The following is a 14,990-nucleotide window of genomic DNA, read 5'->3' on the forward strand; positions in this document are numbered from 1 at the left end:
TTGGAGAGGAGAGTAAAAAGATATGTTTTAATATATATATATATAAAGGTGGTACTAACTCAACTCTTAGCTTTGTGAGACAATAAAACATTTTTGTTTCAGTCTGGGTTTCGCCTACGTCACAGTACAGCAACTGCTCTCATTAGGATTACAAACAATTTACTTTGTCTGCAGATGCTGAGGAATGTTTTATATTAATGCTCCTTGAACTCAGTGCTGCATTTGATACCATTGATCGTAACATTCTTATCAATAGACTACATTGGTGCTTGAGTATATCCAGAACTGTTCTTAAATCTGATTTGATCAGTAATTATGTTTCATCTTCAGATCCACTGATGTGCCACAGGGATCTATTCTTGGTCCCATTTTCTTTTTCCTTTATATGCTTCCACTAGGAGTCATTTTAATGGGGTCTCCTATCACTGCTATGCTGATCATATGTCCTTTAAGATGGATCTCTGGTCAGTTTAATGGAGTGCTTCACTGCTGTTGAGAAATGGATGACTTGTGACTTTTTTCAGCTAAACTCATACAAAACAGATAATAATAGTAACAGTAATCTGTGTCCCTGATCACCTAGCAACCAAATTACAACCGTTTATTGGTCCACTGGCAACCAATATACAATCTTTAACAAGACATCTAATATATAACTAACATTCACAATTGAACTTTGAACTACATGTCTCTTGCTACTTTCACCTTGGAAGTATTACAAAAAATAAGTCAGCTTTGTCTTTTCCTGACTGCCTTTATTCTAGTTAAAGGGACAGATTTCAGGCCTGATATTATATCACAGACAGCAGATACATGATGTTTTATAACTAGGTTCGGGAACAAAGACCACGCCCTGCAATCATCCCATTTCCGCTCAAACTTGCTTAAGCACACCTTATCCGTTCACTCCCTCCTTGACTCATTTCCAACATCCCTCCCACCCAAGCCCTTTCTTTTTCTCTCCCTCTCTTATCCAAATATAGGAACCACTGGGGCTCTCTACAAGAGATACGAAGAGACAGTTCCCCCACTCAGTGTCTCGCAACCCACTCAGTTCCCTCTTACATCGCGCCGAACCCCTCCATCCATTCATCGATCCGCCAACCGACCTTCATTCCTCCAACCTTCATTCCTCCGACCTCCATCCATCCCTCATCCCTCAAACCTACCTCCATCCCTCATCACTTCATCCCTAATCCCTTCACCCCTCATCGCTCAGTATACCACATTGGTTCACATTTGTTCATTATGTGCAATAAACTTTTCTTATCTCATACATTTGATGGCGTGGTCGTTGTTAGTGAATATATAAATAGGTGCTAATCCTGGTATGTTACATATTGCATGGATGGGATAAAAAGGTGCTTAGAGGGACCTTGGGAGAAGTTTCTTTAAAAAAGGCTTTTGGGAACTTGTTTCTCCTGAACTGGATCCACATTCTCAGAGTCTGACCCACAGTTGGATTAATAATCAGTCTGTTGGCATGTAGAGAGAGAGTTGACCCTCGCAGTGCCGGGAGCGAGATATTTCGAGAAGACTTCAATCTGATTTGTGGCCCCGTGCTGCGTGTAATCCCCTCTCCCTCCCCACCTTTCCTGTCAATCTTCAGTCCCGTCCTTGCCAATAAAAGGCTTAAAGCTCCCCAAAAATACATATATAACAAAAGGTTTTTGTGTTTGTTTGGCTCACACACCAAGAAAGGTAAACTGATTAGTATGTCTGAGTATTATTATTTCTAGCTCACTCTTGTGTAATTTCAACTAAGATTTTTTATATTGATTTATAAATGTGACATTCACATTGATGGTTGCATCATTTATTATGTATTCAAATTTGGTCCCTGATGCAAAGGTGTTGTAAGTATTCTGTTTAAAACCACAAGCAATTATAAAATTTCTGTTTAATTTCCCTCTGACGTCTTTCTGATGATGTAAAGCAGCGATGTTGCTTCCTCTTCTTCCATGCATGTGGTTGGTTCGCAGTGAGTATATTATGACCTGTGTGTGTTTCAAACTCTTCACTTCATCAACCATGAAAAAAGGTGTGCTCCTGGTCCTGTTGTGTCTGCAGGTTTTCCTGCTCATCACTGCCTTCACTTCTACTGATGCAGCCGCTCTGGTGACAGATGATGGACTTCCTCCTGATCAGGTAAAAAGATCCACTGCTGGTCACTGACTGAAGAAAGTGGCTTTCCGTGTATGATAATGCTTTTTGTTTATTGTTTATTCTCTTTTTGTTACAGGGAAGAAAACCAGTGAATTCGAGAAGATGGAACGGCTGCCTGGGAAGACCAGGAGCATGTGGCACTATCTCACGGGTAAGTTTTACTTTCAGTGAAATATTGATATCAACTTCCTCCTGATCAGGAAAGAAGATCCACTGCTGGTCAGTGACTTCAAGGAGCTTTTTTTGTGTTGTAAGAAGGTTCTTGATCCACATGTTCACGTTTTCTTATTGGATTGTTTGAGTGTAAATGTCAAATATGAGTGAGCTGCAAAACTTACAATTTTGGTTCTGTTTAAATGTTTTTAAATTAGGAGATTACAAAGCAGGAGAAGGTTGTTTTCTGTGTATAATAATTCTTTGTTTGTTTAAATTTTGTTTCAGGATGGAACTGCAAAAAAGGAATGAAGAAGACATTTCGGAGCTGTGGGGGAAGACCAGGAGCATGTGGACCTTTCATACGGGTAAGCTTGCTTCACCTTGAGTGAAATTGTGATATCTCAATGTGGTGTAAGGGACATTTGACCTACAGGAGAGCCCAAACATAAAAACTGTGTTGATTTTCTTTATTAAATTCAATCTTTGATATTGAAAACATCATAAATATATGAATGGAAATACTTAACAAGCAATATTTTGACTTTTAAGTGCACTTCACCTCAAATAGATAGATAGCCTAGATATATAACTTTATTAATCCCACAATGGGGAAATTCACTTGTCACGGCAACATTTGAGTGAAATAAATAGGCTACAGATATAAAAAACAGTCGGCTCGAACCGTCTGGGAGCCGGGCATGGTGACGTCTGCTCGTGTAGCCACGTTTGTTTCCAGTGATGACTGCAGGGATGAAGAGTTTAAACCTCCTCTTCTTCATCCTCCGTTTAACCCCCACTCTGCAGCCTCGCCGTCTCCTCAGCTCCTCCGGTATGGAGGGTGTCCAGTCAGGATGCTCGGGTGCCTCAGGGCAATCATCTGGTCGCAGGTGTAAACAATGCCATGGAGACTTGTGCAAACAAAAAATAAAAAGTGCTCAAAAACGAAGTACAAAGTAGTAGTAAAAAAGTAGTAAGAAAGTAAGAAAACAGTTAAAAATAGAAAAAAAACACACAGGCTAAAGACACACTGAAAACACACTAAAACTACAACAATGATAGGAGCTGTTGTAACAGGCGCCATTCCAGAAGGAAACACATTCAGTGTGTTCAGGTCTTTTGCTTTTTGATAAATAACTCTGGATTGGTTTATAATCAATTCAATTTATAAGTCTTTTTGATACATATATAGGCCTTACTAAGTCATTTTTAACCAAAATGTCACTTACATCCCTCTGGTTCCCACCCTGATCACTAAAATGGTAGATAACAGTTGGTACATTGGTTTGTTATTTTAATTACAGTACATCTCTCTCTCTCTCTCTCTCTCTCTCTCTCTCTCTCTCTCTCTCTCTCTTTATCCATTCAAGCCTGCTAAGAACCCCAAGCCCAGATTACATGTTAAGAAAACGGACAGCGTGTCGACATGATGAAAACTCACTGGTGCAAAAACAGAAGTTTGAAACAAGCTTTTCCAGAACTGCAACACTATGTGACGGAGTGGAAATGAATATCTACTGTATGCTGTAGTGCTTATCAACTGTGCATTAATGTGTTTATTTGCTAAATAAACATATTTTTTTACCATGATGGGTTTTCTGTATGGTTAATGGTTAATATCTGTTAAATGTATTTCTCAACAAGTTACTACTTCATTTTAATGTTGGCTGACTCTGTGAACGCTGACTTGTAGCATGAATTACGTATTTTGACAGAACCAAGTTGTTTCCTCTCGTTTCCAGTCTTTATGTTAAGCTAACGTCTCCTAGTAGTAACTTAATGTTTACTGTACGGACACAAGAGTGGTGTCAATCTTCTCATCTAACTTGCAGCTAAAATTAAATAAGTATATTAGTGTCATATCCTAAACCTGACATAGGGTACTCCAACTGTTCGTTCAGTATTTGGCAAAACCAGGTAAAATATGGTTGTTTTTTTAACCACAAATGGATGGAGGTTTTGCACATATTACAACATACTGAAAAGTAGGTGTTGGTCAGTTTCAAAACAAAGTATGTGAAAGAGAGGAAGAGAAAGAGAGATGGCTGTTTGATATATCTTGTATTTAATCCTCTAAGTTGCTTAATTTCTGTCACTCTTCCTCATTATTGTTCTATAGAAGTGGTTGATAATGCAACAACATGTATTCCCCTCACTAAGTTCACTGCTCTGTTACAACAGCTACCACCCATCTTGCAAGTGTTCAGTTATTATAAAAAAAACATTGCTGTTACACTCAAAACAAAGTTAGCACACGTATCTTAGAATATTTGAAACGGTGGGAAACAGCTTGGCTTTGTACAAAGGTAATACAATCTACCTGCCAGCACCCCTAAATCCCATAAATCTTGTTTTTTTTAAACCCATACAAAGGTTTACAGTAAGTGTTTTGTGAGTTTTAGAGATGCTGGGGGTCCGATTGTATTTAAACCTAGCCACCATTTTCCTGCCCCTAGTGGTTGTGCTAAGCTAAGCTAACTGGCTGCAGCTTCATATTCACTGTACAAATACAGAATGAGTGCAACATCACTCCTCTCATCTAACTCTCAGCTAGAAAATGAATAAGTGCATTTAACCCAATTTTACCAAAACTGTTGCTTTAAATATGAGGCTGGAACCAGGAGACAGTTAGTTTAGCTTAGAGACGGGCCAACATTGTGGGGACTCGTTTTTCTCTGTTTATTTAACTTTATTTTTTTGCCCCTGCAGTCTGCTGTGGCATGGGCCCGTGGTAAAGTGCACTTGTAGTCGGCACCGCTGCAGCTAACAGAGTTTGATAATAATAATAATCAATTTAGGCCGTTGCAGCATTCACTTGTTATGGACAAATCAGTTCTACAATGAAAAGGTACTGAAAAGTGTTCAAATATGTCAACTAATTGTTATTTCTTTAAATAAATGTTACATACATATAACAGCTTTACATACAGACACATACAGACACTACACAGCACTGTCACATTGACGGAAAGCAGTACACACACACACACACACACACACACACACACACACACACACACACACACACACACACACACACACACACACCTACCCACACACACACACACACACACACACACATTTTAGTTGATGCTGATGATGTGTCACATGTGGCTCCTGAGCCGCAAGTTGCCTAACTCTGATTCAGCTTAATACTTGATATCAGCACTTAGTATCAGCAAGTGTCTCGCTAATGACTTGCATCTCCGAGACATGACTTGCATCTCGCTTATAGCAATGCAGCACTGCCGACACCCTGTTATTGCTTCCGCTCTGTCCACATTGGGTCGTGTAAATGTTTGTCTGCCTTTGTCTTCACTTCATCAGCCATGGACAGAACTGTGCTGTTGGTCCTGTTGGGTCTGCAGGCTTTCCTGCTCATCACTGCCTTCTTTTCTACTGATGCAGCTGCTCTGGTGAGATATGGTCAACTGTCTCGTTATCAGGTATGAAGATCCACTGCTGGTCACTGACTGCAAGGAGCTTTTCTTTTGTAGTAAGAAGGTTCTTGATCCACATATTTACACGTTTTCTTATTGGATTGTTTAAGTGTAAATGTCAAATTTGAGCAAGCTGCAAAAGTTACGATTTTGGTTCTTTTTAAATGCTTCAGTGGCATTGTTGTAAAGGTATAAATGTGTATAATAATGTTTTTTGGTTACTATTTATTCTCTTTTTGTTACAGAAACAAAAAGCAGTGAATTCGAAAAGTTGGATCGGCTGCTGGGGACGACCAGGAGCATGTGGCCCTATCAGACGTGTAAGTTTTACTTTCAGTGAAATATTGATATCAATTTCCTCCTGATCATGTATGAAGATCCACTGCTGGTCAGTGACTGTAAGGAGCTTTTCTTGTGTTGTAAGAAGGTTCTTGATCCACATGTTTACACGTTTTCTTATTGGATTGTTTAAGTGTAAATGTCAAATGTGAGCAAGCTGCAAAAGTTACGATTTTGGTTCTTTTTAAATGCTTCAGTGGCATTGTTGTAAAGGTATAAATGTGTATAATAATGTTTTTTGGTTACTGTTTATTCTCTTTTTGTTACAGAAACAAAAAGCAGTGAATTCGAAAAGTTGGATCGGCTGCTGGGGACGACCAGGAGCATGTGGCCCTATCAGACGTGTAAGTTTTACTTTCAGTGAAATATTGATATCAATTTCCTCCTGATCATGTATGAAGATCCACTGCTGGTCAGTGACTGTAAGGAGCTTTTCTTGTGTTGTAAGAAGGTTCTTGATCCACATGTTTACACGTTTTCTTATTGGATTGTTTAAGTGTAAATGTCAAATGTGAGCAAGCTGCAAAAGTTACGATTTTTGTTCTTTTTAAATGTGTCAGTGGGACTGTTGTAAAGGTGTAAATGTCAAACATGTTGCTGAAACAAAAACAGACATTACAAATTAAAACTGTATAGTGAAACAGTAGAATGTGTTTGTTTTCTTGTGTAAAATAATGTGTTTTGTCCTAATAATGCTCATTTTGTGTGTAATTTTACACAAGGTCACTAAAAAACATGTCAGGAGGCAGAAGAGGTCTTTCTCAGGATGTTTCAGGAGACCCGGAGCATGTGGTAAACTTTAAATTTCTCTTCTTGCAAATAGAGTAAATCCCCAAAAAGCTACATCTTGAAAACACAACACAGATCAAATATTTTAATTTGGTTATCACAGAATAAATCTCTTTTTTTATTAATCGGTGAAGACACTGAGCATGTGTTCTTCATAGGAACATAATTGTAATTATATTTCGATAAGTCGAGAAAGAGGTTATTTTTTTATTATTTTTCTTGTATTTGGTGTTTCTGGCAGCTTTTTGAAAATCAGACTAATAGATGAGTTTGACAGTTTAACAGGTGCTAGACAAAGACAAAATGAAAGTCTGCAAAAAATTTACCAGAATGAACAAGACTCTAAAGGCCCAGTAGGTGCAATAGTTTCCTCTTTTATAAATTACAATAGTTTTATCAGTTAATAGTTCCTCATTTTCTCTCTCTCTCTCTCTCTCTCTCTCTCTCTCTCTCTCTCTCTCTCTCAATTCAAATTCAAATTCAAATTCAAAATGGGCTTTATTGGCATTAAAGTTTTTTTTAAAAAACAATATTGCCAAAGCAAAGCATCAAAATACAATCCAATAAGTTGAAATATTCAGACAATACACAATATGAAAGATATATACATTATGAACATTACATTAGTTATATACAGTGTGTGTGTGTGTGTGTGTGTGTGTGTGTGTGTGTGTGTGTGTGTGTGTGTGTGTGTGTGCGCGTGTGCCTCGATCACTCACTGTCCCTCAGGTTGTGGCATGTTAATACATACTGGGCAGCAAGGTGTGCCCGCCTCCTTCTCCGAGGAGTATTTTTAATTTGGAGAGGTTGTTCAGCTCTTTGAAATCTGGTATCAAACAGCTGAACTTGTTCAAATAAATTTTTCTCATATCATTTAATTTTCTACATTGTAGGAGAAAGTGCATCTCTGTCTCAACCTCACCTGTCGAACAGTGACCACATTTTCTGTTTTCTTTAGGTTGCCATGATTTTTTAATAATATTCCAGTCTACTTTGGCTTTTAGTTGTTTCTTCCCAATGGTCCAGATAGCTTTCTTTACATTGTGCTATAATTTGCTTTACTCTGATTACTGTTTGTAGAGCAGTGTTGCTGTGAGGCTGGTCAGAGTGTGTCTGAGAGGGGGCAGTTAGCCTCAGTACCAACTGACATAGGGGACTCTTTTCTGGGCTCAGCTCTTGGGTTTGGAGGGCTTTGGAGTGGAGGGTGTCTCTGTGGCTGGATTTCAGGCGGTTAAAAAAGTTGAGCGTTCTCTTCTGAATGTTAACTATCAATGGGTATCTGCCTAATTCTGCTCTACATGCATTTGTTGGTGTGTTTCTGTGTACATGTAAAATGTATCTGCAGAATTCTGCATGTAGAGATTCTGTTGGATGTTTGTCCCAACGGGTAAAGCTCTGATGACTGAGTGGACCCCATACTTCACTACCGTACAGCGCAATGGACTGGATGACACTATCAAATATTTTTAAGCCAGATTTTTATTGGAATATGTAAATTATAAAATGTTCTCTTAATTGCATATAGAGCTCTTCAAGCTTTTTCTTTTACTGCATTCACTGCTATGTTGAAACTCCCTGATGGTGTTATGGTTATACCAAGGTAGGTATAACTCATGCTGTGTTCAATGACATGATTATTGATGGTAAATTGGTGTTTGTTCTCATGACACCTGGGGCGTTTTTGAAAGATCATGACATTGGTTTTCTTCATGTTTACTGCCAGGGCCCAGTTCTGACAGTACTTTTCTACTACGTCCAGTTGTAGCTGTAGTCCTTGTTCAGTAGGAGACAGTAGAACAAGTTCATCAGCATAAAACTTCACCTCTCTATCTAGGAGGGAGAGGCCCGGAGCAGCACATTTATGTAACTCAACAGCCAGTTCATTTATATACACATTAAATAAAGTCGGACTTATTGCAACCCTGCCGAACGCCTCTTCTCTGGGGGAAGAAATCAGTTAGTTTTTCTCCAATTTTAACAGCACACATGTTTTCCAAATACATTGATTTAACCAGATCATACATTTTGCCACCTCTACCACAGTTTAAAAGTCTGTAATAGAGCCCTTCATGCCAAATAGTCGAAAGCTTTCTTGAAATCAATGAAGCGGGTGAATATTTTTCCATTCTTAGTTTGTTGTAAATGTTTGTTGATTAAAGTGTGAAGGGTATATACACGGTCGGTGGTGCGGTGTTTAGGGAGGAAGCCAATCTGATTTTTACTTAAGATTGACTGTTCCTCAAGGAAATCTAGTATTCTTGTATTAAGAATACTACAGAATAGTTTATGGTAGTTATTTCACATTCATTTGGTTGCGGTCTGAAAGGGGGGATTGCTGTCTGACAGTGAATGCACTGATAGTTGAGGGGTCCATGTCAGTGATTGCATAGTCTACAACACTAGACCCAAGAGCTGAGGAGTATGTGAACCTCCCTAAAGAGTCCCCTCTGAACCTACCATAAACTATGTACAGCCCTAAGGCCCGACAGAGATGCATCTCCCTGCCACTTTGATTTAATATTGAGTCAAGGCTATTCCGACGGGTGATGTTTGGTGTGGTAAACAGGGGGGCCTGACCGAATACATGGTTGTTGCCCTGTGTGTCAATGATATCAGGTTCAATTCCTGTACGTCCATTCAGATCTCCAGTTAGAAGTACATTTCCCTGGGCCTGGAAATAGGCGATTTCTAAATTTAGGGTGTCAAAAATGAGAATCTACTGGGGGTATGTAAATTGCACAGAGGTATAGATCCCTATCGGTTATGCCTAGGGTTTGATCTAACCTCAACCAAATGTGCGATTTACCCTGTTTTACTGGTGAGATCTGATTCCAAAGATCTCGTTTATACCACACCAAAATCCCCCTCGATGTTCTGTCCTTGCGTATGTTTTTTAGTTTTATGGAGGGCACTATGACTTCATTATATCCTGGGGGACAGTGAATGAGCAAATCATCTTGACACCCAGTTTCTGTCAATACAATGATATCAACGTCTTTGATAGATTTCATGAACTCAGGGTTTCCACTCTTCAGCTCAAAGGTGTGAGTGGAGAGTGGAGACCCTGAATATTCCAATAGCTCATATGAAATTAACGCATCAAAAAAAAAAAAAACAATCAAAATGAACCTGTATAGTGAGACAAATATTTATGTATTATTTTCAATAATTAATAATTTCAATAATTTTCTCTCTCTCTCTCTCTCTCTCTCTCTCTCTCTCTCTCTCTCTCTCTCTCTCTTTCTCTATAGGACCAATAGTTTCTCAGTAGTAACTTAGCCGACAGCGTCTAGCTCCATGTTTCCACTTGACTACCGACAAGAGGACCTCAGCGCTCCACTCCTCGTACAGTATCTCATAAAGGATCAACCCAAGAACAGATCTGATCTGCAAAAACTAGTTTCTGCTTAAATGCTGCATATGTTGTATATTTTCATTGTGATTCTTATGGACAAAAAGTGTTTTTAAATTGTTTATTTTTTGGCCTACAGGAGAAGTGCATTTGTATTGTAGTGCTTGTGAATGTGCACTAATTTATCACAATACAGGAGAAACACAGAGACATTTGCTTCAGCTCTATCCTCAATTAGTTGTTTTATTTTAATCAGTTAATAAAAAGAAGCAGATTACAGTATTAAAATAGCCTGTTTCAGTCACAAGGTAACAAAATCCACCCACCACTTTGTTTCATCTGTAAAAAGTGTAAAAACAACTATTCTAGGAGTCACATGCTCAGAAAACACTGGACATTATGTCACGACTGGAAAACAACAAATTGTTTTAATAATTTAATTAATAAGTGAGCATAAGAAGTGTTAGTAGGTGGATTTTGTGACTTCTGGACATAGTGAGGCTCGCTGTTGCACCATGTTTTTAGTCTTTACCCTATAAGCTGTAGCCTTATATTTACCGTCAAACTATTGCTTTACTTTAATTACTTTTACAAATCAAATAATCCTCTGGAAACATGTTGCATATGTTATCTAGTTTCACTGTGCCTTTTAATAAAAAAAAGACTAATCAAACTAATCTGTTATTAACACAATATTTGGGTCTTTAGTTCCTATAAATGTCTACTTTACCATTATGAGGTGATCTACTGTTAGATAATCATCGATTACTATTTAATGTGATCCATAATGTGACCACAAGATGGAGTCAGTCAGCTTTGACTTTCTTACAGCAGCAGTTCACTTTCTGTCTTTGTTGCAAAATAAAGTGGTTGAAATAAAAGTCCACCACTGTGCAAGCTGCTATATGTAAGAATGTCTTTCTGTCAACACAACAAAACACTGAAGAAGCTATATTATAGCAATAATTCATCATATTGATAATAATAATAATAATAATAATAATAATAATAATAATTAAGCATTTTTTAGCAGTATTTTCTATTATTTGGTTGCAAAGAGTGAACATGGTTCTGATATTTCTATAATTAGTTTAATCATCTGGGGATGAAAACAAACATGATAGCAACAGAAGGAAGAAGAGATTTCGATCAAACATACAGGAAGTCAATATTATGATAAAACTGGACTTGTTAAACAAATCATTTCAGATGGTGCACATGAGGTTATTTTGCGTCTGCATACGCCTTTTTAATCTCCTCCTCTCTGTTAATGTGGTAATGATGAGCTGGCAGTGAGTTTATAAAGGCCTGTTAGTTCCACAGCTGTATCAAACTCTGACATTCATCAGCCATGGACAGAACTGTGCTGCTGGTCCTGTTGAGTCTGCAGGTTTTCCTGCTCATCACAAGCTTCACTTCTACTGACGCAGCCGCTCTGATGACAGATGATCAACCACAACAGTATCTTGATCTGGTAAGAAGATTCATGATGCTGATTCAAACTGTGATTTTGTGCTGTTTGTATTGGCAGTTTGGAGTCATTGCACAGATTAATACATGTGATTTTGAATACAACTGTAGAATGAGGTGGTTTCCTGCACAGAAAGGCTAATTTCTTCCGATGTGGTTACAGGTGGAGAAAATGAGTGTGCGCAGAGAAAATAAAAGACAAAAACGAGGATTATTAAACTGTTATCGGAGAATAGGTGGATGTGTAGCTTTTGCCCCGGTGAGACTGAATTTAAATAAGTGAATTCCTATTTACCAGTTTGTTTGTGTTAATCGCAGTGCTGATGTCAATTAATAATAATCATTTACATTTTTTCTGTCACAGCCAGGCCCTCCTGAAATGAAACAGGTATATTGAAAACTAAAGTATTTACAACAAATAAATAATATACAAACAAATCAGCAGGTCTAGTCTGTAATATCAGGGGTGTAGTGAGTGGATGAATGAGTACATGCTGCAAAAGAAAAGGTGAAACAACACAGCTCAACAGGCTCAGGTGTGTACAGTGCTGCTGATTGTGCTGCCTTCAGGTACAACTCAGACAGACAGCGAGCTCAGCAGACGGGCTGTCACTGTTTACGTTGACTCTCTTTTTCTCTCTGTTTACAGATTGCAAGTACAACAATCCCTCCCGCTTTCTAAATCCTTCTCTGAATCGTAAATATGTTTCATATTTTGAGAATTAATATTAGCATAGAGAGATCGTACATATATATATATATATATATATATATATATATATATATTGTGAACTTGAACATGTTTTGGAGATCCTGTAATAGATCCATTACACACATATTGAAATGTTTCTAACTGTTCTCTGTCTCATGACTTTATTTTTTCTCTTTTTTTTGTCGGTGATCAGGAGAAAATGAAACAAGCGAAGAGAACTGAAGACATGAAAACCTGCAGTAACGACGTCTCCTCCTCAAGAAAGCTGTTATCTTTTGCCTTTCCATTTGCATTGTGAATATAAAGTCTTTATATTCATATTTTATGCTAATATTTTATAGCAATAACATAGAACACATCCTCTCAATGCTAATATTATATTGCAATACACTGCATGTGCTCCCATTTTAATAACAAACAGCAATTTGTCATTTTTAAATAAAAGGCTCAACCATTCATCCTTTGAAATGCTGACTGCGTGCAGGTTCATCCGTCCATCGCTGCTATAAAATCATGTTGGAAGCTATTAAAACTTATTAGTAATCAAAGAAAGAACTGGAGAAGAAACATTAACATCTAAGATATGAAGTTTTGTTCAAATGTAGTTAAAGTAGTTTAGAAATAAGAATACATAAGGAGTGATCAGTTGTTAGGGTTCCATCATAGATTATATTCGCTATTATTTTCTGACAATCAACAAAACTGAGAACAGTTCAATCTAAATATTTATTCTGGTAAAGCTGGTTAAACATGTTAACTGCTTTCCCACAGTTGAACTGGGATGTGTGCAATAAAACCACGTAATAAAGTACAAATACTTTGTTACTCTACTTAAGTGGTTTAATTTCAGGTTTCTGTACTTTACTTGAGTATTTATCTTTCTGGCAAACTTTTACTTTTGCACAAATTACACAAATATATGTAGTTTCTTCTCCTTATAGTTTCAAAACAGGCTCATTACTTTAGTTTGAATGCATTTGAGTTGAAATATTATTATTATTATTATTATTGCCTTCCTAACATCAAGATAATAAAGTGACAGATGTAACAAGATGAAACAGACTAGAGAGGGAGACTCGACCCTGTGTGAAGTTTCAGTTCAGAACCAGCTGGTAAAATGTCTGAAATTGGTTCAGAGGAACCAACAGAGCTCTTCTTTATACTTTTGAGTAAATATCAAAAACTTACTTGAGTAAAGAAGTTGAATCAGTACGCCTTCTTTTACTCAAGTATCTGTACTTCTACTTGAGTACAGATTGTGTGTAGTTTAGACTCTTCTGATTACTGGTTAACACTGACTCCAGCTGTCTGCGGTGGTCCGCTGATTGTAAATACTCTACATTTCTGTACTCTGAAAATCAAAACAGAGGAGGTAATACTGCTCTAGAAGAAGACATTATACTTTAGTTTACGTTATGTAAGATGATTTGTTTGGTTTGGGAATTGCAAAGAGTGAACATGGTTCTGATATTTCTGTATTTATTTAGTTTAAATCATCTGGGGATGAAAACAAACATGATAGCAACAGAAGGAAGAAGAGATTTCGATCAAACATACAGGAAGTCAATATTATGATAAAACTGGACTTGTTAAACAAATCATTTCAGATGGTGCACATGAGGTTATTTTGCGTCTGCATACGCCTTTTTAATCCCCTCCTCTCTGTTAATGTGGTAATGATGAGCTGGCAGTGAGTTTATAAAGGCCTGTTAGTTCCACAGCTGTATCAAACTCTGACGTTCATCAGCCATGGACAGAACTGTGCTGCTGGTCCTGTTGAGTCTGCAGGTTTTCCTGCTCATCACAAGCTTCACTTCTACTGATGCAACCACTTTGATGACAGATGATCAACCACAACAGTATCTTGATCTGGTAAGAAGATTCATGATGCTGATTCAAACTGTGATTTTGTGCTGTTTGTATTGGCAGTTTGGAGTCATTGCACAGATTAATACATGTGATTTTGAATACAACTGTAGAATGAGGTGGTTTCCTGCACAGAAAGGCTAATTTCTTCCGATGTTGTTACAGGTGGAGAAAATGAGTGAGCGCAGAGAAAATAAAAGACAAAAACGAGGATTATTAAACTGTTATCGGAGAATAGGTGGATGTGGAGCTTTTGGCCAGGTGAGACTGAATTTAAATAAGTGAATTCCTATTTACCAGTTTGTTTGTGTTAATCGCAGTGCTGATGTCAATTAATAATAATCATTTACATTTTTTCTGTCACAGCCAGGCCCTCCTGGAATGAAAAAGGTATATTGAAAACTAAAGTATTTACAACAAATACATAATATACACACAAATCAGCAGGTCTAGTCTGTAATATCAGGGGTGTAGTGAGTGGATGAATGAGTACATGCTGCAAAAGAAAAGGTGAAACAACACAGCTCAACAGGCTCAGGTGTGTACAGTGCTGCTGATTGTGCTGCCTTCAGGTACAACTCAGACAGACAGCGAGCTCAGCAGACGGGCTGTCACTGTTTACGTTGACTCTCTTTTTCTCTCTGTTTACAGATTGCAAGTACAACAATCCCTCCCGCTTTCTAAATGCTCCTCTGAATCGTAA

General features: G+C 37.8%; 1 long non-coding RNA gene across 1 annotated transcript; it reads right to left on the minus strand.

Moving 5' to 3' along the window:
- Positions 1 to 2,899: 2,899 nt before the first annotated feature.
- LOC127364388 (uncharacterized) lies at positions 2,900 to 3,695 on the minus strand. Its single transcript, XR_007885014.1, has 2 exons — positions 3,549 to 3,695; positions 2,900 to 3,230 (listed from the first exon to the last, which is right to left on the minus strand). It is a non-coding gene; the product is annotated as an uncharacterized LOC127364388 (long non-coding RNA).
- Positions 3,696 to 14,990: the final 11,295 nt, after the last annotated feature.

This window comes from Dicentrarchus labrax, unplaced genomic scaffold (genome assembly GCF_905237075.1).
Source record: "Dicentrarchus labrax unplaced genomic scaffold, dlabrax2021, whole genome shotgun sequence".
Lineage (NCBI taxonomy): Eukaryota > Metazoa > Chordata > Actinopteri > Moronidae > Dicentrarchus > Dicentrarchus labrax.